The 26193-nt window shown below is 40.5% G+C and overlaps 1 protein-coding gene across 3 annotated transcripts in view; it reads right to left on the bottom strand.

Annotated features, from left to right (window-relative positions):
* ADAM12 (ADAM metallopeptidase domain 12) overlaps positions 1-26193 on the bottom strand; it is a 188676-nt gene that overhangs the window by 83235 nt on the left and 79248 nt on the right. The gene's annotated exons all lie outside the window — the stretch shown is intronic.

Below are 26193 nucleotides of genomic sequence, written 5' to 3'. Positions count from 1 at the left end.
CTGTTTTTCAACTTCTTATCTAAAGAGCATTTCTGACCAGGCCAGAAGGAAGAACACATATTCACATTGACTCCTAACGTAGGTGTTAAGCTATGTTCCTCAACACAAATGTGCTTGAGTTTTGACAAACATTCTAGTGAAATGCAAAAGCACAATATAGAAGAAACCAAAGATAAATGCCACCATCACCTTCAGAAAAACGGAGAGTTCAGACTATTGAAAATCTTTGGCATAGAGTTTCACAATGAAGCCTTTCTCCCTTGGGTTGTTCATTTGAAGAAACCAGGCCCTTTCTTTTACTTAAAGCTGGTTTAATGCTGCACTCTTGCCTATATACTAGTGTGAACTAGTACACAGTCTCGGTACGCATTTCTTGCACTTTGTATAAACATTAAAACTAGAACATGAACAAACATTTCATTTTCATTACTGGTTTATTTGCACCACATTGATATCCAATGGCTCAGTCACGATCAGGACCCGGTTGGGCTAGGAACTGTTACAAGCACTTATTAGAGAGAAAACTCATCTTTAAAAGCCTTTATCTTAAGGTAGAAGAAAAAGAACGCTGAATGAAACAAGACCAAAAAAAAGAAAAGAAAAAAGAAGAAGGAAACAGCAACATAAAAAGATGAAGATAGCAAAGCCCCAACACAATGAGTGTTTAAGCACAGATTCTCACTTTACATTTTTCAGCTTGTGGGAAATATTAGCATATTAATAGGTACCGAATGTTAAAACACTGCAGCATTTGGTGGGTTATACAGGAGCTGCTGTGGATCTCAGCCAGCCACCACACCTAGGGCAGGATTTGGTTGCCCAACCAAGCATCTAGTGTTGATTTAGATACTCTATATGTTTCACCAACCAGCTCCGTAGGGACACCTCAAACACCCTGTGGTGTCTCAGATGGCACTTGACACCTACGTTTATCTCACCTCTTATGCCTGCAGCCTCTGGAAGGCCTGCCTGAAAGAAAGTGTGCTGTATCCATGTTTCCTACTGTCTCGTTATCACAAAGAGCAGCTGCTTTCTTAATTATCATTATTATTTATATAACAGCACTACTAAGTTCTGCACTTAGCAGGCATTCATTACCTTTGTAAAGGCAAAAGGTAAAATCCCATTGCTGTCGAAGCCAGCAGAGATCTGCTGTCTACTCTTTGGAAATGGGATTTCATATAGGATACCGGAGCGATTTTTATTTAATGGGACAAAATACAGGCAAGGGATAAGGTAACAGATGTAGCAGAAGGGCAAAGTGATTGAGCAATATACTCACTTTGTGCTCTGCTATTTCCAAAGTGTTTGACAGCAGTGATGATAAAGGTGACCCTTCTGCTTCTGTTCATTCTACCCTCAGGCACAGGTTTAGAAAATATTTCATAGATTCGCAGATTTTAATACCAGAAGGGAGCGCTGTGACCAGCAATCTAACCTGCTGCATTACATAGGACATTTGACTTGAATTAATCTTCTAGTACTATGACTGTGATGGAACCAGATCCATTTTCTTACTGTGTAGAGCCCTTGTCTAGACCTCTCATGATGAAGAAGCTGTCACAAGCCTGGTAAGTTTTTAACAGTTAATTGAGCTCAACGTAAAAGCACTGCATTTTGTATCTAGCTTGATTGTGTCAATGTTCAGTTTCCGGCCACTGGATCTCATTCCCTTACATCAATGCTTCATTTGCATTTGAGTCTTTCATGGACAGTTCTACTTACTAAAGTGAGGAAATATAGCAGGTAAACATATTCCTGGTGTAGCTGTCATCAATGTCCCTATCAGGCATGTTTCATCAAGATGTAAGTTTGCTATCTACCCTGATGAAAATACCGGCTGAAAATAAGGATTCCCAGTGTGAGTAGTAAAAGACTGGCAAGAGCACCGAGATGATGGGGTCCCACCACTGGACTAACTTAATAAAATAAAAAGTATGCCTCCACGTAGAAGCCAAAGTAGGATTTCAAATCATGGAAATTTCATGTACCACTGAAGGACCTTTTTAAGAAAATGAGAAAGTTTTTCAGGAGTTTGCATTAACACTCCTTCAGTTTAGTTACTAAGACATCATTGCTAAGACGTCTGTTTTCCTGCCATGCACGGTGCTAGCGCTAGTCTGAGAGCAGGCCAGAGGAAAGGTTTTCTCCACACTGTAGAGGCTGGGGACCTCTACAACACGTGTCACCAGGGAGTCCAACAATTTCTGGCAGAGAAAGAAGCTGTTATCCCTACTTTCAAAATGCCTAATATCTTAAAAGCTGCAGAGCCGAATAAGCACACAGCATTAGTACCCAGGGACAGCAAGTCATGTAAAGGCATTTCTTCAAAGGTTATGAAAATTAAGTGTAACAAGCACTCAGATTCCACAACCGAGTGTGCACCACTTCCGATTATGGCAATACAGTTTAACATACTAAACAATGAATTCAACATATGTATCTATTAGGTAATTTAATTACCTCCCCCCAAAAGATATGCAATGTAATAGATTGATTTACATTTCTGGTTTTGACCCACAGTACAGGAGATTAATAGAGGAAAGTAAATTAATTTAGATGGCAAACTACTTAACCTAATTGGATCAATGTAATTCTGAAAGAGCAGGGATCAAAATAACATTAATATATCACAGTGCAATTCATCACCGTGTCTGGAGCTTCAAATGTTGTCAGCTACAATGCTCAGCAGTACCAGATGATTATCAATGTTTTGCACTGCATGAAGAGGCAGAAACAAATGCTATCGAGAACTGCATCAACTGCTGGACACGATTAAAAAAAAAATCAGTTGAAGCAACACCACAACCTTCTCATCTATTCTCTGAAGATGCAAAAGTGCAATTCTTGAGTTAAATTACTTACGTACTTAGTCACTGTGTTTGTCAGCACTGTGGATTTTTTTCCCATTTCCCAGAGACAAATTAACAAGTCGAAGCTTTGATGGCCCAGAAGGACAAGTTTTATCCCTCCTGATCTATGACAGACACAGCACAGGCTTCCTCATCCTCTGTAAATCAGCAGGAAGCTTACCTGTCAGATTTGCTGAAACATTTTCAGGTGTCAAGCAGCTTCCACTAACCCAAGCCTCAGGGAATATGACGAATGTTATTTAAACTTCTAGCCCTCATCTTCCCAGCCACCCGCTATGGGAAGTCTTAGGCGGTTTGTTTGGGGAGGGGGAAAATGTCCTGTTTTAAACACATCAAATTTTTTACTCAATCCGTTTAATGACAGGAATGGTAATTTAACACCCTGCCTCTCACTTGCAAATGAGAAAATCAGTCCCTGCTCTCCAGGCACCAATATATTATTTCAAAAGGTTATAATGATATTTCATCACCCAGGGAGAGTCAGAAAGACAGAGTCGCAGAAGTTAGAGATGGAAAAAATCTAGTGGATCATACAGACGGCCTCCCTGGAAGCCAGGCATGCTGTAGATCAAATTAGGTTCTGTCTCATCGAGCTTCAAATGTCAGAAGCAATGCTGATCCCACCACTTTCAAAGGGAGATTACTTTGCATTCCAACACATGTTACTGTCATGATGCATTTCCTGATATTCAGCTTTTTCTAGTTTTTCCTAGCTACACTTCTTTCACTAGCTGAAACAATTGCTTTTCCTTCTTGGTACATATATCATTCAGATAGGTGCAGATTATTATCAAATTCTCCCTTAACCGTCCACGTGCCAAGTGTAGAGTATCAGGCTATAAAAAATGACAAGAACTGTGTACTTTTCTTGTTAGTGCTACTCAGGAAAAATCTAAGCATCATCACAGTAGGAGCACACAACAGGGTTTCCCTCGGTGATACAGGAGAAATGGGTAGACAAAAGCCTCAGGAGCAAATCTCTTTCTAACAGCACACAGGCTTGCTTTTCAATCTGTCTTTTAGAATGAAACTGCTCTGGTTGCCCTCCCTGTCCAGGTCATCCCCCTGCAATACAGATATAAGGGGGAAGACACCAACATTGTCATCCATCAAAATGGATCTACAAGTCTCTCAAAAGCTGCTTTGTGAGACTGAAGTGACACCCAGCAACCGAGATTCAACAGCACTGCTTTAAAGCCAAACAATATGATGTCTGGATGGTCTGGTACACGTTTCTTCAACATCCTGGGTGGTGTGTGACTGACTGTTACGCATCTCAGAAGGACTATGCCTTGATCAGGCACGACATGGAGCATAAAACTTGACCTTTGCTTCAGCAGGGAATCAGGGCCAGCGGAAGAGACCCAAGTTTTCACAATAATAAATCCCTGCTTCTGCTAGCACTGTCTGATTATTAGTGCTGGCGAGTGAGCAGGGACCCGGGCTTCTTCTCTTGGGCAGGTGGTCTGTGGCATGCAGCCCAAACCCACCCAGCACTCCCAGGGACGTGGCGTGGTCTGCCTACTGCCATCAAGCATTAACTAGGACTATGAGATGGGGTGAAGTGAAGCAGGAACTGGACACTTAGCTAAAATCCCATGCCTGAAATAGAAATTGCTTATGGTGCTTCTAAAAGCAGCACTGTGTTTTCTTTTGAATCTCATGGAGGTGTAAAGCAGCCTCAAATCTGAGCTAGAGCTTCGCCGACTATTTGATTCTGAGGTCTGACACGCCAAGGAATGAACCTTGGGTACTCCGCATATACAATGCAAGACTCACAGCACTGAGATTGTATGATCTGATTTTTGTTTCTGCAACTCCTTATCCTGCGGAAAGGTTTGGAAATGCAGCCCCTAATCTTCACCTTAAGTCTTGTTTCAGATACGGTCGCACACGGACATCTCTGTTCTGGGGTCCAACATCACGGCAATGCACTCTTTGGTTAGGAGGTTTCACAGGGTTGCTTTTAATGATACAGAGAAGGTGCTGTGAACCTACGGAGCTTTGGAAAGGAACGTACACTTTTCGTGCTCTTAAGTTTGCTTGTCTGCTTTCCTTTGGTTTCGATTAACATGTCAGTATAGTTACACTACTTTAAGAACCGGTGTTTTAGGGAGAATATTAAATATTCCTATGACTTCTTAAATGATGACAGTCAGCTGCTCTACCTTCTCTGTGGGATCACCGATCATAATAAGCCACTGGTAGTGCAAGGCTGACTCAAAGCTGACTGGGGTGCTTCCCTTCTCCTCAGAAATGTGCCTGCAGCTCCGACAGACACCTGACCTTTACTTATACTTGTTACTCTTTCTCCTCCTTCTGAATGATAAAGCACCTGTTTTCTCCCCCATCCAAGTGCTGCCTCACTCTGTTATACAAATTCTTCTTAAAAGCCCTCCGGCTATGCATTTGCAACCTTGCCTACAAATGGGGGAGGTGAGGAGAGTGAAACGGGATGGCATATAGGCAGTTATAAAAAATGTCATCTAAACCTCTGCCTACTGACACCAGCGTACTCCATTAATTCTTAAGCATCTCAGTTCAGGTTATTTTGACCTTTATACTGGAATTAGTTGTTATTTTGTCAGTTGTTGTATTTCTTCGCAGGTATATCCAGAGGAATAAACAAGTCTGTTAAGCCTGCTGCTTCTGCAGTGGTGGTCTCAGTCCAAGTACCTCCTGATATTCACAAAGGCGATACAGAGGCGTTTTTCAATTCTTCTTTCTCATTACAATATAACGAATGAGTGAAGCATGGGTAATGAGTTTCCCATGCACAGGCACCTAACATCATCTTATTCGCAAAACCACCACATATTCTTTAAACACGCCACATTCTTTCCCCTTGTTTAATTATCTTAAGTGATTTGAAATGCTTTTGGACATTTTCCCATTGAATGTCTCCACTTCATAATATCCTATCTGCTACACTCCAGTGTGCTGCCATAGAGGGACTGCAATGTCATAATTGAAGAACCTGAGAGATTGAAATTCGCAGAGCTTAATTAGCACAACAATTCTGATGACAAGAGGGGAGCAAAATAAAACTATAATAGCTAGGAAATCAATCAAGCATCCAAAGTTTCAATATTATCTCTATGGTAGTAGCCTCTGGACTATTTCACATGGTCTGTAGATAGACAATTTGAGTTGATCATAAGCTACATTTGAAAAATAGGTCTCTCTACTTCTACCCAGCTCTTTTGATGCAGAAATTCATATAATCCTGTGCCTACTGGAGTCCATGTTAAAATCCCACTCCCATCCCCTTGCATGAATGGGACAGTATCTGGCACAAAGAGAGCAAATTTTCATAAACATGTGCTACAACGTCAAAAGCAAGAGCCACGCTCTGAGTTGTCCCTAGACAGTGTGTTGAAACACAGGTACGCTCATCGATAGCTGCTCTCTGGCGTGCTGGGGACAGGGAGACAAGAGGGACAAGCACAGCATTTAAAGCCTACAAGCATCCTGTCTTCAGAACTAGTCACTACCTGAGGTTGCAGCATATAGAAAACCAAAGAACAGTCTAAGCAAAGAAATCTGAACAACTAAGGAAGAAAACCACCTCCCTAGCTGGCAAGCACTGAGTGATTGAGAGCTTGCTTGTCTCCTGACTGCTTGGAAAACAAACCATAAACCTCACCTCCACAAACTTCAATAGAAAAAGATTGAAATGAAATTAAGCATGTCAGTGGCCTCCCATGCTGTTCCAGGCTCTCAGCTGCACACCCTGCTTCCATCACTCATTGTAGTGTTTACGGCAAACATTTACTTGCCCAAAGTGTAGCATTTATTTTATCATTCTAATTCCAAAACGTTATTGAAGAGACTACTGCTAAGCAGTGTTGCGGTGAAAGCGTGTTCTCCCTTGGAAGAAGATCAACAACAAAGCAGATGGGTAAAACCAAGTTATCTCCCTAAAATGGCTTAAGTTTGGGCAAAACCCTCAGGGTAGTCATAACGGGACAGCGTTAGGTACCCTGCACCTCAGATGGCCATTAAGGGAAGAAGCAACCCACACGGCATGTGTGGGGGAACGAGAGGAATACCAGCAAGGTTCACTCCGCCTTCGCAAGGGAGCTCGCAGACATAGCAAAACTTCTCTGGCAGAAAAGGGAATGGCATCGTTTACTTCCGTGAGCTTTGACTAAACCACTCATCCCACACACACCGCAAGCCAAAGTCAGATCTGGTTTCCCAGCATCCCGCCCATGTTAACCTCAAAGATGTTCTGACGTTGTTTTTCACCGGCCAACTCCAATATACCAGAGCAGCATTTGACAGTTTTCAGCATCTCTCTCACAGAATTGTCCTAGGAGAGCTCCTTGTGAGGAATATTTTATATTACCTCCTTGAGCTTCCCTGTGTAGCGGAATAATAGAACTCATGTTATCGGTTCAGCTGGGCAGCATGCCATGAAAAGCAAACACCTACAGTAGAGGCTCCAGAGTAACACCAGCCACAAATTGTTGTCAGCTACGGAGAGATGACAGCGCTTACTGGTTAACTGATTTTTGATGGAAAAATACAATTCTGCACATTTAGGCAAACTACGTAGGCTGACTGCTTTAGAGATACTTTGCTGTGTGAGCTATATTAAGTAGATTTAACTTAGAATAATGGAAGTGGCTGTGAAACCCTGAAGCAACATGCCAAAAGTAAAGCATTATGCTGGAATTAACCACTGAACTACTACACCTCTGAAATATCTATGGCAAAGATCAAAAGTAATGTGCACTGCTATGATGCAGGCTGAACCGGGACAAATTTACGCAATTCAGTATTCTGAATTGGCTTTGGCTAGACTAAAGACTAACATGGCTCTGAAACTTCTGGCTCCCCTTCCATGGATCTGTTCCTCAGATGACAATACTGTGGTTTCTTATGAAATGCATACTTCCCATTATTATGCTTCCACTAAAACTCGTACAAGATAATCTAGGGGCTTTTTTTTAACATTCTAATCTTGCATGCAGAACGTAGCATTAGAGTTACAGATGTAGGCAACACAGACAGTACTGTAAAATTGTGGCTCAAAAGATTCACTAGAAAACATTGAGGTGTTTCAGAAGCTAAGAAGTACATATATCACAAGTGGCAGACATAATATTTTAATGCATTCTTTTCTAACATCACAGTACTGCCTTTCATAAAACAAATTCTTTATAGTCCCTGTAACACTTCTAGGATGGCGTATTTTCATTAAATAGTAAGTTCGGAGATACTGGGCTGGAAAGCTGTCAAAGTCTATTTGAAATGTTTCATTCAATTAAATATGTCATTTGTAGCTGAGTAAAATTATGCTGCTGAACAGATGTCATTGGGCAAATTGTCTAACTGTACTTTCATCTGAACATTTCCAGACTAGTACAGAATTCTATTTAAAACATCCAAGAAAACTAGTCCTAACATGGAAAATGTATAAACATAGAAATTTAAGCAATTCCAATGAAAAATCAGAACTTATTAAAATATAACTAACAAAATGTAAGCAGTGCTGTGGGATCACAGAAGGTTATATGCAAGCATCTGCAATACTTTTAGAAAGCCAGGCTCTTACATTAGCGAAAAGTCACTGAGCCTAGGTTTATTCTTAGACTCTAACCAATAATCACATCCTCTTGGTATCTTATTCTTGCTTTTGAGTGTGTGCCTGTAGGGTTGTATTTGCATTTTTAATTTAAATGAAGTTGTCTTGCCATTTCTGCCAGTTTGTTGAAACATAAAATAGTATTTTTGTTTACTAAACCCACAATTTTTTCCTTGCCACAAGAATGAGCCAGTTGCTCTAAGTAGGCTGTACTCACATTTCAGCTGCAGAACGCCGTTGACTTTTACAGATACGCCTTCATTTTGCCCTATGCCTCACTGTCTCTCTCACTAACCTTTTAAAATTCTGGATGAAGAGGGCAGAGATGCGTAAGGATATTTTTGTCCAAAATCTGTGTTTAAGTCTTCAGCCTACGTATCTGGTACGCATGCTCATTTAAAACTAAGCAGGTGCAAAAGCTGTAAGACTGGCTGCAGGTTGTCAGACCAAAGGTCCACCTAGTCCTATATTCTGTCTCCAACAGTGGCCAATACTTCAGAAATAACTTGTGAAGAGGACAAGCATGCTACATTTCCCCAAAATACTGCTCCTGCTCTGCCTCCAAACCCTTTTTGAGCCAGGGACAAATGTGGAGTGGAGACTCTGAGATTAAAGAAGAGCTCACAAGGGTGTTCTCACTCTCCCCTGACACTCTTCCTTTCCAATTAAAGCAGTGACTTCCACAGAGATCAATTAATTTGGTAACACAACAAGACTGCAGCTGCAGATTTCAGGCAATGTGTTAAGGCTAATGGCAGCAATTACAGCATGGTGTGCTCTGAAGTCTGTTCCCGTGGAAGTCGATGGATAAGGCTTTGATTTCGGTGCCTAGCACAACTTTACTGGGACAGCAAAACAGCCAGTAAGATGCCCGCTGTCTCGGTAACCTGTATGCTTTTGTTTGGAGGCTGACTATGAATGCTCGTGTGGTTTTCAAGTGTGTAAGGGTTATTCTTACCGCAGCAAGCAAAGCTGCATGAGATCACGGGCTCCTGTTAACACTACTCTGATCTAATAAAAGTACAATCACTCTCTGGCTTTGCTAGCAGCATCGTTTCTTGCACGAAGGTGTAACTGCATGTTTTCTAAACCACTTCTGAAACGAGCACATCCTCCACCGTTCAGGCTCGAAGACGGCGGGCTGCTCCTGCCCTGTACCGACTGCCTCAGCCCCTGCAAGAGGGGAGCGCATCCCAAACACTGCATCAGCTGTTGGCATGTGGCACTTCAGGTGACTTGGGAAAGCCTGGAGTGATTTTTCAAGTAACATTAGGCTACACTCTCAGAGGATGATGGCTCATTTCCAACTAATTCTGCTTCAGCGCGCGACTTGAAATTGGGATGAGATGATTCGGGTGTTTGCAGAACAAAAACATGGGCCTGAGGTATCAAGCAACGAGCGAGTTTATAGGGTGGAGGCACCTGAGAGAAAGGGTGGGGGTTGAAATATTCCTCCTTCCTTTCCTCTTTCTTACCCATTAATTCCTTTCCTACATTCCCTGCATTTTACTTTAGCCACTCGTCATCATCTTTCCATTCCCTCTCCTTTTCCCCACATTATTCCTCCATTCCTCCTTTCATCACCTCTTACATGCCCATGTTCATTATTACACTGTTAAACAGGAGATACATTTTTCTTAGTAAGCAAGACCCAAAAAAGCAACACAACCACATTGGTGGTTTTCTGAAACAAACCTCAAATCTGTGGCAACCACACCACGGTATATGAGGCTGGCAGCTGCCAGGGCACCAAGTGACCAGCTCCGCAAGACGTGACTTCAGTGGGACCTCTAATGGAGATAACACAGATCATCATCCCTGTTTGTCAGGTCAGGCTCCACGTTCACGTCTTTCAGTCAGGAAAGGAAAAATGGCCAGTGAAATGAGGACACCAGGGTAAGGGTAAACTAGGTTTTTAGCTTGCTTTGTTTTTTCACCTCTCTCTCTGCTGCACACTTCCACTCTATCTAATTCCTTGACTCTGCCATGTGTCAGAACCCTTTATGAACCAATTAAACACATTAACTCAACAGCAAATGACTGCAGGAAAACATCAGATCAACACCCGTGGCTTTAGCTAGGTGAGCTAGCTCCCTGCAGACTACGAGCGTGGCAGAGCTGCAGCAGACGGACGTGGGAAGGAAGGGCAGGCAGTGGGGCTGGGGCAGGAGGACCCCTCCTCCCCACTCCAGAGGCAAGCCTGCGGTCGGAAACACAGAGAAAAACCCCGCAGCATCATCTGCTTCTGCTTTTACTTTAATTTAGGAATTGGTTAATGTCAGAAACAGATTCTGACTTCTTGCTACAGTAAGGTTTTTTTGCTGGCCCAGGGGTCCAAATTTGCTTCTCACCCACTTCGAGGGCATCTCATTGCACTGAAGTCACTGAAGATACGCTGGTAAAGAGCTTGGGCAAGAGAAGGATCAGACACTGTCTTTTGGCAGTTAAGACACAAAATTATAATTTTCTTTTCAATTCAAGGAAGTAATTAGTTTATAATAACATTTAACATCTAGTTGCTGACAGAGATATGACACTTCTCTTACATAAGTCATTTTAATTATTCCTACTAACCAAGACCTCAAAAATATTGTGTAGTTTAAGCTAACAATGCCTTTCCAGATATTTTTGGTTCTACTGTCATTTGAAAAATTGATGCCTAGAGCATCACCATTTATCAAGCTCATTATAGATTTCATCCGAATGGCTGCAGATAATTAAAAGTATGCTTCATTTTTATTGTAATGTTTTCCCCCCTAACACTGCAAAGTAATTCTGTTTTTGCTCAGGGTTTTAGGAATTAATGTAGGCTCATCTGCCAGAAAATAAAGTTCCACAGGACTATATACAAACTATTCATATATACAGACATGAGTCAAACATGCAGGAATGATACGTGCATACACACACACATATACTTTGGAGCACTATATGCATTTGCACATACATAAAATAGTCTTACAAGTGAATGGTTATTTCAGGTACACAGCTTCAGACACTTGGGTAACCATCCTCTGAAAATCAGCCTTCTCTAAGGCACTTGGTCAAGCTCGACACACAAAATCCCTGTAGAAAATGTTTGTCATACTTATATTTATCTGTTACCTATATGAAATATATGCACCTGATGCCCCATAATCTTACACCACACAGAACTATTCACACTTAAATAAAGCATATGTATGCTACTATTGCAGTCATCAGTGGAGAAATCGCAGCAGCATATTGCTTTATTTTGTGTAGGTGTTACTAACTTAGAAGATGCCCAGAGTGAAGAAACAAATCTTTTGAGAAACTGTTCAACAGGATTCTGGAGAGCCAGCCTTCCTGAGCTAAGATTTAAGTGATATATTGAAAGTTGTTAGTGATGTAAAACCCATTAGGAAACTTCTGAACTAACTCAGCTTCCTCTGCATTGGGAACTACGTCATTCACATATAAAAAGCTGGATTGCTGTATAAATGTAGGGCATGCATTTCCACATAGCACTGAATTAATATGAGTTTAAATAATTTTTTCTACTATTCATGGATCCGGCTATGTCTGTCATACCTGGAACTGCTATGATAGTTGTTAATAATGTTCATATAAAACATACGTATGAAAATTTTTTGACTGTTTATGAGTTTGCAATAATTAGTACAACACTGAGTTTGACTTGCGTAAGTATAATACATTGCACCTAGAAACCTGCTTGATTCTAGGATCCTTAACAGTACTTCAATTAAATAACATCATGTATGATGAATTTTCCTTGGCGCACCTTTATCATCAAATGCTTTATGTTTTTACATGACTTTCCAGGTTACTTTGAAACTAAAATTACCCATAAATAGCAGTGGCATTAAAAAGCAATTACAGATACATGCCTTTTTAATGCCTCTATTATAATCCACATTCTGGTAAATCAGAGAGAGACTATTTAATGACACAGGCACAGAAAAAACTCTAATGATTTAGTATTAACATCCATGTGAAGCAGCGCTAGGAAGGGGTTGGTAATGTACTTTCAGACTGAGGTAAGAAAGAGAAAAAAAAATAATGAGTAGAATCTGACATAAATATTAGGAAATAGATCTATATTTTATAAAGGCCATTTTATCCAAGACAGTTTAGGTATCCTCCCACTCACAGAATGAATTCACAGTGAATAAACCCTTGACTCATGAGAATATTTCACATGCAGATTTGGATTTTATGTAAATTATTTAAGTATGTTTTAGAAAGTTTGGGCAGTGATGTAGAAATGTTCCCCTGCCTATGCACGTCAGTCAAAGAAACAGCGTTCATCACCGAGGAATTCATAAGGGTAAAAGTTTTGTCAACAGGCTTAAGACTAGGCTGTGACATGGAAAAGATGAGACTATATTATCCAGTCCCTTAAATTTGCCTCCTCCTGACAACAGGAGGAGAAGGCAGTGCATTGGAACGGGCTGTGCCAGCACTACAAAAACCTCTGCCCAGAACAGCACATTGCAAACCGGAGAAACCAAAACCCAGAGACATACGTTAATGCCAGTCAATATCCCAAAAGAAAATTTTGCAACCTTCACATCTGGAATATCAAAAGAAAGGTTAATTCATTACACGAAAGGATAAGATTTTTTTGCTTTATCTCCTGGTTATTTCCAAACCACTCAGAATTATCTTTATTTTATTTGAGTGACACTCAAGCCAGGACATATTCCTCCATGTTTCAGTGTTGGATAGTATCAGATAAGGCAAGAGATTGCTTTTAACGACAGAGAGCTAAAACGACAAAACCCCTAGAGTAAGCCCCTCCAAAAGAGTTCTCCAAAGGAGAGCTGTTGAGTCACTACAAGAGGCTCGAGGTAATCAATGTATAATTGTCCACTGCACGGTAAACACAAAAAATTTCTGTTTGCTTTCATGCACGTCGCTGAATTTTTACTCTTTAAATTTATGTCCAAAAAAATACGTATGATATTTTATTGTTGATTCTCCTATCTAAAATAAAGGCTGTTTCTTTCATTTAAGCTGCACTCCGCCACTAGGTCAATATGACAGGTAATCATGAGGCTGTTTGATTTGATGAGAGGTGTTACAGAAGATTTGCAATGCTCCCATAGCAAAAAGCAGGAGATAAAATTCTATCAGTACCATGCCAGCTGCCCACACAACGCAGAACACACTGAAGGTGTGCAGGAGACTTTCTACCACTCGTGTGTCTGTCTGCTACCCAAAGCCGGACAAGCCTACAACAGTGTTGCCCACAAAGGTTAAAGAGAAAGCACGCGTTACAGAAGAGATGCCAGGTTGTCAGGGAGATCTAGATAATACCGAACAAAAAAGCTCTAACCCAACTCCGTTAGGTGAGGGAACAGAAGACACAATCAGAGCTGCTAACAAAATAGCAGGGAATTCAACAATTTGGGAAACGTGTAATGGGATCTGAGCCTTTCCCCTCCAGACTTCTGGTTTTAATTAGATCCTTGTCCAAAATAATGGAAAGGTTTTTCGCAACTGATGGTCGATGTGTAGATTGCAAAAAATGAGCTGGTCTGAGATTAGACAGTGATATCATAGTACAATACACTCAATCTAGCCACAGTCCCCTTTCCCCCTTCAATTCTGCCAACTGTCTATTTTGTTATCAGTCTGAGCAGGAAGGAGATATCGTATAAATTCCCAATTATTCTCTCGCTATTAGGAGACAGGAGGCAGAGCACGACTGAGGTAGACGAAGTGGGCAGGGTATGGAAGGGTGCAGTAAAACTGGCTTACACGTTCTGCATGCAAAGGTCATCAATCCCAGGGATGTTAGTCCAGCATCTCAGACAGCTAACAATGCAATAAAAGGAACAAAAGAAAACCAGAAATAAACACCTAGGAAAATCAAAGCAACAACCACCAAAGAAGTATGCAGAATTTTTCCTTAATATTTGTAGCATTTTCCAGGTGTCAGTAATGCTTTGGGACATCCTTCTACTGCTTTGAATGCTTTTCTTCCCCACCTCCTGGCTATTTTTTATGGGAAGTGGTTGTTTTTTCTTAATTTAATTTTCACTGCACCTTCATTGCATTCACATTTTGGCCTAATTTTCCAAATAGGAGTCAGGCCCTTCATTTCAGTAATAAACCATGTGTACCCTGCCATGGCTTTTAGGTAGGGTAAAAGTTTTTATGATAACCAGTGTTATCATAGCCCTAACATTTTTAGATGCCATTAATGAAATACCTCTACTTGGTTCTGCCCTTTAAGGCCAGTCTGCTTGCTTCTGGATTTCCCCTTGGTCTGCTCCAGTTTGTCATGCTCCAGAGAGGACAAATATCCCAACTGTACTTTGGAAAGTGCGATGGCTTGCAATTCGCATGACCTTCCGAGATATGCTGTTTCCCCATATCGTAACACTCCAAGAGAGATGAGCTTTGGTCTGCAGCCCAAGACGTTGGGTTTTTTCAGCATCGAGAGCTATGAGGAAGTTTTCCTTGGGAGATGGTCCTCAGTGCAGCAGTTAATTTCTTTACCTTGATCTGATAGAAATATTTACTCTCAACTGATGAATGTACAGACTTGGTTTCATAAGCATGTTTTGGACATACCTAGAAAGTGCACAGGAAGCAATATTTCATCAATATTAGTGCAAATCAGCAGAACCTCATTACGTCCTACAGAGCTATGGTGATTCATATCAGCTGAAAGAGATATGACGACAACAAAAAATGGAATTCAAAAGAGATTGGGTCCTTCAGTTAAAATCAGGCAGCAAACAAACGAAGCTGAGTTTTGAGCTCAATGTAAGACAGTAATTGTAGCTTATGAAAGAAGAAAAAAACCACCACAGCACTGGAATTCCAGAAATCTGCTCTCCTAAGAGGTAATTTTTCTTATCCTTACTGATGGATGAGAGGCTCAAAGTACAGTGTCACTGAAACAGGAAAGTAACTGCAGCTACAGAGACCCAACTCTGCCAAGATACAGAGAGTGCTGCCAAAAAGGCATTTTAAACTTTAACAAGACCTGACCAGAGACTATTTGGCTCGTCTCAGCTTCCTGATGGTTCAAAGATGGAAAGGTAGCAGAACCTCAGCAAAAATACCTGGAAAGCCTAGGTGGCAGAAAAATAGCCATGAGTGTGAGGACACAGGAACATCAGTTTTCAGTGAGGTTTCACTGCTGGACAGTTTGCTGCTGTCTACAGACTTTTAAAGATATAGCTTACTCGAAAGCTTTCCTAAAGCTGGCTTGATAACACAACACACCAGCTTGGCTTGTGACTTTACACTTCGACAAACAGAAGGCAAAGCTTCTTCTGCTTCCCAAAACATCCCTCCGCATCTCACTGAGCTTATTTTTGTTTATATGTCTTCATATATTTTTTTGCTTTGATGGTCTAGAGGCAAGAAAGTCTTATAACTTTTTGAGATGCAAATGGCTCCAGTATGAAAGCAATGACCAACCACCCTATGAAAATATCAGCAAGAAGATGTTGATGTTTTGTATGTTTGTTTGTATTTGAAGAATCCCCATTGCCAATTACAGTTGGCTGCTGTCAGAGAGCATTACCCCTAACAAGATCTCTAGAAACACACAACGAACATGATCTTGAAGTTTCTAATACTCCAGATCAGTAGAAAGCTCGAGGACCCTGATCTCATGCTGCCAACAGCTGTCATAAGTAGTATGGTTTCATCTTGTCGTTGGCCTAACAACTGTCTTTTCCTTTTCTATTTCGTGCTTCAGCATATCTTCAGCTGTCATAACAGATATGTCAAGCAATATTACCCTCCCAACAATATCAGTTCAAATTACTTCCCAGAATATTCCTCTTCTGGCCTCTCAAAGGCATGAGTCTATTTTCTCAACTGCAGTCGGTGCAATAGTAGAACTAATTCACTCTGTATCAGTGTATCTTTTGCATAAAGCACCAAATTCAAGATGTCAAAGATTAATCCGAAAGGCAAATTCATGTAAAATTGCTAAATCACAGCACTTATGTGCTGAGTTGCTACGGAAAACTTCCCAGCTAAAGGAAGAAAACCTTTTGCTTACAGCATCGATGCCAAGTTAACAGAAAGACGTGTTCTGCAGTCCAGACCAACCGACTACCTGCAGGCTTTTGCCACCAGCAAAATTAGGAATGTGTGATGCTCTGTTTTTTAAGCTTTGCTACTTCCTAATAATTATCTGCTCCTGGAATCACAGATGTGAAGAACATAACGGTTTAAAGAGAAATCCTCAAGAAAACAATATCTCTCCAGTAGCACAGATTTAAAAATGTCTACAAAAACCCCATCCAAGATGGGGGAGGAAGGGAAAATGTCATTCTAAGGGCTGCAAATTCAGAAAAAGCTGCCACATGTAACAAACACATTACAGGTCAGCCTGCATTCATTGATGCAGCTCTCGGTGGACTGTTCAGACCTTTTTTTCCCTACGCAAACATCAGTGTTTAGGAATCCTGTTCTTTCGTGAAGACACAGCTCTTCCTGTAGCAGAGCCTTGAACCTACCATGTATTTATTGTAAGGTGTCAGCTGTGGGTTGCAGTGAAGAAGAAAGGCTGAAAAATCCTCTTTCTTGCTCTATGTCTCTATGTTAAAAAAGCAGGTGTGCCATGGCATGAATATTTTATTTCCACAGAGAAATTATTTCCTCATTATAACGTACTAGCTGCTCGGCACAGCTGATTTCACACTTGGTTGGTGGAGATGATGCTACAGGTCATACAGTCGCTTTCTGACACACAAGATAAAAACCTGTCTGCTGGAGTCAAAACCCAAGCTGTCTTCATCAGTGTCAGTATTTCACTCAAATCATTACGGCAAATATGGTTTATCTGTAGGTAGAAGGAGAAAGGAACAAGCCAGCAGACAGCATTCAGTCTAAGACAGACATCCAGAAACATATCAGATAATACATAGGAGAACTAAATTGTATCTGTACAGAGGTAGACATGCATCAAGGATCCCAACAGTGAACCGCAGCCAAGAAAATGAAGTCTAGTCAATTTAAATTGCAGTGAAGAGCATTTTCAAGTTTTCTTTTTTCCTTTTATTCGTCTGCCAATTGTGCGTGTGTGGGGTACAATTTCATTTTCCTGTTTTGAAAAACATCTCCTCCTCTTCCCGATGGGTAAAGCCTACCAAAACTAAATAGGAAACTGCAGAGTTATGGCTAGGATCCAGCTGAGATTTCAGCACCCATTTAAGTAAAAACACATGCTTATTTCCAGCTCTCTTCAGAGAAGTCTTTAAGCACATGGCTGAAGCTTTTTAAGTGTTTTTTTTTGAAACTGTTTGATAAAACTAATGTTAAGTAACCAAGCCCTTCAGAAGAGAAGCAGCACTCAAGTGTGCAGGTCTTAACTGGGACTTGTACAGCATATAAGCCTAGGTTTGCTCAGGGCACTTTCTGCCAACATGTTTCTGTATCTAGAAAGCCAACATGCAGCAAATAGGAAGGGAAAAAATGAATTGTACTTCATCTCCTTTGTGCACAGCAACTGCTGAAAACATCCAGGCAGAAGCATGACTCTCAACTGTGGCCCATTTAACAAACGAAGAAATCATACGTAAGACACGAAGAGCAACAACAGAGTACCAGTGCTCAGCGTACCTATGAAACGTGAGAGCACAGTTTGGACCGCAGCGGCTCTTATATCCAGGAATAGACAGGAAAACGCTGGCTCCTCTGAGCATGAAAGCAAATCAAACATCAAGAGAGGAGGGTATGGCAAGTGCCACCCTATCCTTTCATGAAGGAAACACAGACAAGTTAGCAAAGTTGTTTGGCAGGTAAGGGGAAGAAAAAAGGGTTTTCATTTTAAAAAAGTTTAAAATAAAATAATGATCTGGCTTCTCTATTCTTTCTACTTTGCTTGTTCTCTCTCTACAACTATCCTTAGGCATCTGGCCTAAATGGCAAAGAAATCAGTGTCCTCTGACCGCTCAGCTCCCACCTCCCAAAAACCAGGTGGGCCCTGAGCTGCTGAATGCCAGGCTGATGGGTCACCAGCACCGTCTGGTTTCAATGGTCTTTACGCTGCTGCAGGATCTCTGCAGCACAGGAGGTGAGGCCAGCTTCTGGTTCCCCCAGGTATTCATGGTCAACCATAAGTATCAAAAGATTTCTGCTTCTCGTCTGATTAACTCTCATACAACTTTGGAAAACACTACAAAAGTCTTCCTTAAAATAAAAGGGATAACTGTAGAAAAGAGTCCCTTTGAAACCATCATGGTATTTACAGTTCCAATATCAGCAATTTCGGTACTCCAGGCAGAATGAAATCCAATAAAATTCACTGGAGAAACTTCAATATATGTAGAGAAAATGGAAGAGACAAGGAATATGGCTCTGAAAAATCAGAAGACTGCAGAAGTCTTAGAGATAAAGCACAATTTTCAATCTTCTCAAGTTATTTATAGCAATCTAAAAGCATCTGGAGATTGCACGGGGTAACTGGTGGGTTGCTTCTACAGCTCCTTGCCTGTCTGTGAACGCCAGATCCTATCTAACCCAGCGGTCTGCGATAGCAGTGATCTCCATAACATTCAGGCTCACCAGCATCCAAAGCCAAGCAGTGCAGAATAGCAATAGAAATTGTGGTACGGTACAAGGGAGGATCATTATCCTATATGAGTGGTCCCAGTGGCACTCTGAGGTGTCCGTGGCTACACAATTTCCAGAATACAAGCATCTTTTCCATGTGGCCTCCTAAATGTTCATAACCTACCACTATGACTTATTAAACATGCGACTGCAGCTAGTTCACTATTTCTTACCACTTTGCGCTCTAACGTTAATGTCTCAGGCTTCAATAATACTGTGACACAGCGTTAGACTTCTGTGTGGGTTTGTAAAATGCTGAGTCACTATAAATGGATTTAAAATGTCAGCTGATAACAGAACAGGATTTTCAATGTAAGCATGAGAAAAGAAAGAAAAAGAATGAAAGTGGCAAGAAAGGCCATTAGTCTAACAGCTATAGGCTGGGGAGGGAGTTCATCCTAGGTAAAGGCTTTTGTAAAGGTATCGATCCATCATTATAAAATGAAATAAGTCAAAGGGTTAAAGTATAGAGAGGTACTGGAGACTTTCATTTATGGAATTGCACTATGATTGCATCCCATAGTGTGAAGGTGAATGAGTTTTGCTGTTTTATGGGAAGACTGCTAAGGAAATTGAAGAGTATGTCTTTTGGCATAACTGTCAGTCCCTGCTGAGGTCCGGTTATACTGGGAAGCACTAGGATAGACTTAACCCCTCTATCCCTTAGAAGAATAACTATCCACCATCCCTGAAACACACACTGAAGCTTCCTTAATATGATGAAGAAGGGGAAAAAAAGAACATCTGGTACTTAAAGGTCAACTAAAAGAGAAACCTCGGAAATAATACTTGAGAGTAGTCAGCAATGACGGACACAAAAGAGAAAAAATGAGCAGCAAGAACCCCTTGGGTCTACTCCTAACTCCTCTACTGAAGCACCTTCAGGAACTCTCTTCATTTGTCTGATTCCTTAGGTTTCTCATCTGTGAAATGCAGTTATGCTCTCATGCCCCTGTACTGCAGACTAGACAGTGGTACCTGTAGATCTTCACCATTTATATCACATAGCCCTGTGGAGTCTAGTGCTACAAAACAAATACAGTTCTGGGGTTACACAGTGTGAAGAGTTTCGTATCTAGCTACATCAGACTTCTAATGCAAGACCTTAAAGAGAAATAAATCCATAATTAAAACCTAAGCATAATTTAGACACATCACTTCAAGAGAGGAATAATGAAAATAATACTAAAAATGTAGCCGTGTTACGGGACAAACACGGAAGTGAGGGACTTCCATGCTCACATGAGGAAATCTGTGCAGCACAAAGATGGTCACAGAGGAGCAATGGGTTGGTGCAGACAGTAGCATCATGGGTATGATGATGGAGTGCTCCAGCCACTCCATCATCATAGCCATGGAGTCCCATCATACCCATGGAGACACATCATGTCCAGGAGGGAAGGGACACTGGTATTTAAATATATGTCTTGGCTACAGTCATAGGCAAATTAGAGCTGACTACACAACATCACATGCTAGTGGAAAATTTTAGCCAAGTGGTTAGCCTGATTACTATTAATTATCAACACAAAACACATTATCACATCATCACTAGAGAAAGACTTTATGACTATTACATATTCAGCTCTTAAGAATTCAGGAACAGAACAGAATTGTATTATGTAAGAGAGAAGATCCAGAAGGGAAATGGGAAAGCAAAAACTACTCCTAAATAATCCACCTTAATTACAAATTATTTAAGTAATGAACTAAAAATACATTTACTTCTGTCTGTATAAAAATGCATATCTTTCTCCTGTGAATTCATTTTAGAATTGCTTCAATATCACTTTCTTTACCTTTCCAATAAAACTCTACTGTAACCTTGCTAGACACGTGTCTTCAAACAAGGTATGTTGTGGTGTTCTGCTGTCAGGTATTCATGTTGTAGCAGTTTTAGACGACCTCTGACAGCTATGATATTCTATTAAAATTCTTAGTATTCATTACCTTTTAAAAAAGTTACTTAGCCAGTAAGAAACAATGAGGAACCGTGTGAGCACAGATGAAGAGCTGGCAGCAAATGGCCTCTATTTTGTTCTCAGTCACAGTAAGTTTCCAAGCACTCATCTGAAGAGGTCATTATTACATTCACACAATCTTATCCATCACCCTTGTCCCATTTCATCAAAAGGCAAAGCTCAGGTTCACATGATGAGTTACAGGTAAATAACAATTACCACTTCTTTCAAGTGTAAAAAGTATTCTTACATAAAGTATTCAAAAAAATGAGATCTTGCAAAGTCATTTATTTTTCAAGGACATGATCCCCAAACTTAGTTTTAACACCAGTTGGTTGAAGGAGAACCTAGAGAGGAATTCCACATTACCAGCTAAAATACATTAAAATTACAACTCATCTTTCCTATCTTAGCATTTCAATGCACATTTTTAATACGTGTTTAAAATCATACTCTGCTCTTCAGGAGGACAAGGCTTTCAAGTGCTTTGTAAGGTGCAGACACGTGCAATACAAAGGCAATACAAAGCAGCCAGACCTGGATTCTGACATTTTTAATGGCTATTTCTCCAGCTCTAAATTTTGCAATGATTCTATAGAGAGTGACTTCGCCTGTTCTTGCACTGACAGACTCTGTGATCTTATCGTCTTGGCTGCATCTTACTGAAGAGACCTCTTCAGCTTCCCATTGTATTCTCTGTCTCATAACTTCAGCATTTTACTCTCCTCAGCTGTATTCCCGCTTTTCTTCCACTCATATATTCACTAGTGTGTCTACCTGAATGGTACCCATTTGCCTCACATACTAGGACACTGAGATTTTAAAAGGGAATACGTGATGGAAGGTCTGTCACCGATACCAAAAGGCTCAGAGTTTGACCAACTGCTGAGTACCATTTATAATCCTAAACTGAGCCAGTGAGGCACTGTTCAGCAGGCTAAAAGTTACAGGGAAATAATAACGATAATAATACAATTGTATTTCAAATCAGACCAAGAAAAATGTTAATGAGTCTAATCCAACAAGAAAGAGAAATGTAGATGGGGCTATATTAAATCCAGGATGTTTAATATCCCAGCCGACATTAATTTAAGAACATTTCTTAAAGCAGCATCACAGAGGCTTCCGTGTGTTTTATTTTTATATCAGGGCATATTTCATACCGCTAATCGCCCTTCCTTTCTTTCCCCCATTATCAGATGGCTGCAGAAGACACCAAACCAAGAGCGACTTCAGCTCGCCTACCTCTCTTTATGGAGCAATATTATAACGTTACGCCTGTAGGGTTTTCACTATGAGCTGCTCTCCCTATCAAGAAGGTAAGAGCTTAACCTGGATTCAGGACAAAAGCCACTGAACTAGCGTTTTTAGGAAGGCTGAGACCTATAAAACAATTATAAGCAAAAGGAAGTTTTGTAACTGAAGCTTTGTCAGCATTGTGGGAGGAAAATAGGTCAAGCAGACCTGATTTCATTCATTGATATGATTACATGTTTCTTTTTATAAAGATGATTACATGGTTTAAACTGTTGTAAAGCATTTGACCTGGTATCGTACAGTGTACTGACTAAAGATCCATGTACAAGACATGCTAAATGAAGCAGGGATTAGTGAAGCACGAAAATTCAAAAAATGAGTGTCAGCAAAGAATGCTCTTACTCAGCTCCTGGTGGGATTCCCCAGGCTTTTGTAGCATGCGCTATGTTATTCTGCACTGCGATCAACAACTTTGAAGTAAACATAAAATATGCAGCTTACCCAGACTTGGAAGGAAATCCATCTGATGAGAAAGAAAGGACTATGCTGTTAATTGGGCCACTTCGAGGAAGATGTCTATTAGTGCGGCAAAATACAAAGGCATTGATCCATTAGAAACATCTCCACGTCAGTGGTGGGTTTGATTTTCTTAAACAAGTATGGAGGCAGCATATACCCACAGAATAGTGTAAAAGAAGAGGGAAGCTTTTTCTTGGATAGCAGTGACTGTAGAATACGAGGTCATACATAAGAACATCAGCCGTCCAAGTCTCTGGACGTGAGAAAAAGTGGCCACGTGAAAGAATGACCCAAAATTGAGAGAATCTGGAAACGTGTCCCCAAGTAGCAGAAAGTTGAGACAATTTGGTGAGTGGTTCAAAGGATATTTACAGGACCTTTAAGAATACCGCAAAGAAGAGAGAGGCAGCTTAACAGCTCTGAGGGCTTCATAAAGGGAAAAAAATATAGAGAAAAATATTGAAGGGAGATTATTCTGACCTAGACTGGGCCTCTCTGGAAGGTCTGAGTTAGCTCTCCAGGCATGCCAGGGAGCTCCGTGGCAGCCGAGGCAGGTCTGCGCTGCGCTGCCAAGCAAAAAGCGTGCCCCAGGTAGCTAACGCTGCCAACCACTCCCGCACAGGCATAACTGAACAGCATCCAGTGGTCTGGAATAAATAAAAGGTCAGGCCAGCGAAAATAACAGTTGGACCTCATGTTCTGTAGGCATCTGCGTGTAAATATCCACCATGGAGGCAGAAGGAAATGTTATTAGTGTAACTCTTGCAACCGAGAACAAAGAGATCAGATGCAGAAATATTTCAAGGAGAAAAAGGCTGCTGGGAATGCCTCTCCCAGGGCAACGCAGCGTGAATTAGGAATCGTGGATGTAGGATGCTCTGGCCCTTTTTACGGTACCATGGAGGGGACGGACAGCAGCATATTAAGTGGCTTGGAGAATACCAAGGAGCTTATGACTCCACTAAGTACCAACGTTTTAAAATAAAGCTTGTAATAGTGAGATCTCAACTTCCGTGTCGTACCTGGCCTTCTGAAAGCTACAAATTTCTTATGCAGAGAACACAAAGATGAGGAGCATTGCTGGCGATAAATGTGGTGACTGCTCCTACTTGGAGGCATCCTTCCTCTCTGAATTTAATGCAACCCTTCTCAACCGCTATTGTACATGTTGCCTGTAATTACTACACATCCAGTAGGTTATTGTGATGCAAGTTAAAAGGTACAGCAGGAAAAGTTGATTTTTTTTTAATACATATATATTTCTTTAAATTACACTGTGGTCTGAAAACACAATTAGTCAGTTAGTCCCTGTATTAATTTCCAATAAGGATTTTTGCTCAGAATTAATATGAATTCACCACAAACACCATTTTTTGTTTGGATAAACAAACTGGACGTTGCTTTTCAAATGGACAAGTAGCAGATAACAGTGTTCGGAGCGCCTGCTGGCTGCCTGGGAATGCAAGGTATTCCAGTATAATGAGATATTGCAGAGCATGAGACTTGATACTTCTTTAACAAAATGGCATTTCTCTGACAGAGGTCTTTCAAGGTTAAGTATGTAGAGCAGCTACAATTTATGCGAACAAAATCTACCCTGATTTTCTGAACTGATCACATCTACTTTCTATCTCAAGTGTAATCTAAAAACATCAAAAACATCTGATTTCCCTCTTCTCTCTGCCCCCCTCCCTTTACTGAAAATAGTGGTGGTGCTTTCAAGAAAAGGTCCATGAAAGCACTACTGTTGCTCTGAGTTCACTTCTGATTTTCAAGTGTGCTTATTTTGACAATGTATTTCTTATCTGTTTTTTGGAATAGTTTAAAACCACTGAGCCATGTTGCAGTATATACTTCTCCTCTGCAAAATTCACCGCGGAGCAAGTTAAATAAAAAAGAGCTGAAGGAAATATCTATAAGTGCAACAGAAAATAAGTAAGGTGCAACCACTGGCTCTTACTAAACACAATCCGACTCAATAGTTTAATTTACTTTCTTGGTATGTTACTCTCCCGCTTCCAATATCCTTCCTTTCTAAAGCTCTCCCCTTTACCACCGACGTGGACCAGAAACTCTTGTACCATTTTAAGTTTTGCCATAATTAAATGTGTCCTTTAAAACACACCTACTCTTCCTACATGAACTCATTGAAAACATGATTTATTACTCCACTTTTCATTTCATCAGCCAGTCATAAAATTCTTAATGTGATAATATTAATGCCAAATAGATTTCACAGGAAGAAATATGAAAACAATTTCCATATGCTCCATTCTTCCTGTTTCTTGACTCTTACTAGCTGACAGGGCGCAAAAAACCCCCCAGAAATCTGAAGGCAATGTGCAATGCTCATTTCAAAAGTTCTCACTGGTGATGTAGGCAACAAAAAACCTAAGAAATAACCTCAGTTGTTTTCTGGCTACCCTAAATATGAAAGCTTAAATGTTGTAAAATTGGTAAATCAAGCTAGTATCTGTGCTATGCAAGGCTTCCAGAGGTATATATATATATTAACCATCTATTTACAAGATAACCCTGCCTTCAGTCACAGATGATCACCTTGGAAATGAACAGATCTGTACATACGTAAGTGAAAATTTACAGGAAAATACCAAATACCGGTCAAAGGCACATTTGCTCATTGTTGGAAGATGTCACATGAAATAAGATGTCAATAAATACATTTCATTCCCTGCTATACATCAGAGTAAGTAAAATCTGTCAGCAGGTTGGCCCAATGAAGTGTCAGAATGCAAAATGGGAAAAACTAGAAATGTATCTGCAAGTGTTTAATAGAAGACCCTAAATTTAATGTCATTTCCCCTTTACTGGCAAGAAAAACATGAGGGTGGGCAGATGCAGACACTGTTTTCACTGGCTCTTTCAGTGAGACATTTGCCATCTGGTTTGTTGAGGTAAAGTGAGTTGAGAGAAAAAGCCAAGATCTCTCTTTGAATGTTAAATGAGTTGTTTCTGTTGGAGAGTAGATATTAAAAGTTAAACTGCCTGGGTAGAGGGTTCTTTCTCTTCCTTTAAACAACCATTCAGTTGTTAATACGCTATTCAATTATAAGTAATGCAGCATATATGAGAAAATCTAATGACACTATAATATTTATAAGGTAAAAGCAAGGGCTTCATATGCTGACAATGAATTGCAGTTTTTATCTCAAGGTATGTATGCTTACCCTTTCCAACGTTCACTTTCAATTCCGTAAACTATTTTTTCACATTTCATGTATATTTATGAATATACTATTACTGCCAAATTCCTAGCTTAGCTATCCTTGCAGAGCTTAATACATATTCAAAAGTCACAGCTGTGACTAGGAGGAGATGAGTATTTTTGTGGAAACCAATTTTTCTCACATATCAAAATGTATTTCCTTAATTTATTGTCACATGCTTGTTAAACCAT

This window comes from Mycteria americana, chromosome 6 (assembly GCF_035582795.1).
Source record: "Mycteria americana isolate JAX WOST 10 ecotype Jacksonville Zoo and Gardens chromosome 6, USCA_MyAme_1.0, whole genome shotgun sequence".
Taxonomy (NCBI): domain Eukaryota; kingdom Metazoa; phylum Chordata; class Aves; order Ciconiiformes; family Ciconiidae; genus Mycteria; species Mycteria americana.
This window is presented reverse-complemented; position numbering and strand designations above follow the sequence as displayed.